Raw genomic sequence first — 2,269 nt, 5'->3', positions numbered from 1 at the left:
CTCATTGTCACAGGTCGGCTAGAACTATGAGGTGAGTGGAAATCATTCATCTCATAGTTAGTTCTCCTTTAAGGAAGATTTTGGGCACAGAGCTGAGCAATATGAGGAAAGCCACTCTACAATCTCCATGCATCTATTTACCGTTATCCTATTTTTTACGGTAAGCAGTCCAACGTTGTGCAGAGATACAGAAATGTTCAAGCTGGCTGATTCTAGTTTTCTTTCCCGTTTTTTTAATAATCGTAATCTGACATTTACTATATCTCAGGCTGCCATCCGTGAGTCTCGCCATCTCCATCTGAAAGACAAGGCTGTGGTCCAATTTATATACAGCTGTTCCTTTTCGCAGAGTCAGCACACAGTACACAACAGATGTCTCCATAGATTCATAAGCTGCTTTACAAACCTGTCTTAGCTGTCACTACCGACTCTCCCACACTTTCTCTCTCTGCTCACGATCTCTCAGGTTATATTAATCACTTACTAACGTGGTAATGGCACCCGAAGCTGCGGAAAATCCACATCGCTGAACCGGGAAAGGAGAAATATCATCAAGGAAAAAAAGGTGGACTCCAGGCTCTAAATATAATAATTGAATGACTTTCCAAGGGTGGCCGTAGACTATATCAGTCATTGTTTGCTATTGTAGCTGACATAAGGTCGATGAAAAGCCTCCGAGGGCCGCTTTTGTAAAATTGAATTAGTGGCCTTAAATGATGGACCATCGGCAAGCTGGGAGCTAATGTGCATGTAAAATCTGTTACATAACTGAGCATTTGTCTCTGGTACAGTAATCTAGCTCCCCCTATTCAGATCTCTGACCAGTGCAATGTCTTCTTGGAGAATAAGGAAGCCTTCTATAGATGCTTCCCAGGTAGGTAGAGTCCTTGTTGTGGCTACATTACAACTCAGCACAACTACAGTAACAAAAATATGGAAGAGCAAGATACAAATGTGCATATCTCTTCATGAACCACCTGTGCTTTGCCCATGTAGGTGTAGCGCTCACCCACTAAGGAGCAGCCAGAATAAACCAGGTCATTAATAGTTGTCTAGGGGTTTTGGTCTTCAGCTACCCCATTAGCATTAACCGCCCTCTTCTAGTGCCCACAAAGCTGATATCCACTCCAGTAATGCAATGCTGAAGAACCTTTATTAACATCTTCACACTGGGGAGAGAGGGTATGGGGATCCTAGACATCCAGGGTAGTACAGACATAGACTCCAGACTCACCAGACCTTTTTAGCATCTCAGTGTAGATTGAATTGTGGTACAGCGAGTAGTAGTTTAGGTAGCAGGTGAGCAGGGATGAGCACAGATCCTCAACAGGAGAGACACCAGACTTGCTGCTGAGGTCCTCTAGGTTCCCGGCACCTCCAGTAGCCATCATCTTCCCTGGTTCTCCTCCTCTGACAACAACACAGACCTCCTCCATACTTAAGGCCTAGGGAAACTCTTCCAACACTCCAGCATCTGCCTACCCCCAGGCCTCAAGCCTAGCCTGGGGGGTGGCTGGACAGCACCCAATCCAGTGCTAATCCATGGCTGGTCCCGAACTAGTCTGAGCACATGGAAATTTCCTCCAGTATATGTACCCTATCCCAGCATACAACACTGGTTGAGAGATACCCAGTGATTGGCTGCTGTACTGTACATACATTCATAGTGTCCCTTATTGGCTTTCCCAAAATACAGCTGAGTCACACTCCACCCAGGTAGGTCAGTCAATGCCAGACACCTGGAAATAACCAAATAAATGCCAACTATAATCCAGCCAGGCTGACTACAGCCCTGACAATCACTAAATGTCTAGTAGCCACCTCACAAAAAGAAATGGCAGCTACATAGGTAAAAGTAACAGGTTCACTCAAACAATGGCTCCTTCAGTGAGCACATTCCTTCAGCCATAAATAGCAAAGAGAAATACCAAAGAGTACTTCCAGTTATGGAGGAGCATGTGACTCACTCCCATGCCACCCAGATGGCAGCATTGGTGTTTGCTGATTGACTGTTGGGGCACCCAGTACTATCACATGGGGGTAGGAAAAGAGTCCTCAGCCCTGTAGAAGCTCCACGTTACTACCTGGAGTTTGAACAGGGCTATTTTTTGTGCTCCTATGTGACAGCGCTTGGTGCATCTGCAGCCAATCAGCAAGCACCAGAGCTGCCGTATGGAGCAAAAGGAAGGTAATAAAGCAAAACTATGCATACCTTACATAGACAAAGCAAAGTTTCACTTCAAGGGACACATGACAATAGTAACTCAAA

The sequence above is a fragment of the Nanorana parkeri genome, unplaced genomic scaffold, assembly GCF_000935625.1.
Source record: "Nanorana parkeri isolate BGI_ZX_2015 unplaced genomic scaffold, ASM93562v1 scaffold1106, whole genome shotgun sequence".
Lineage (NCBI taxonomy): Eukaryota > Metazoa > Chordata > Amphibia > Anura > Dicroglossidae > Nanorana > Nanorana parkeri.
The sequence above is the reverse complement of the archived record's forward strand: the minus strand, read 5'-3'. Positions refer to the sequence as shown.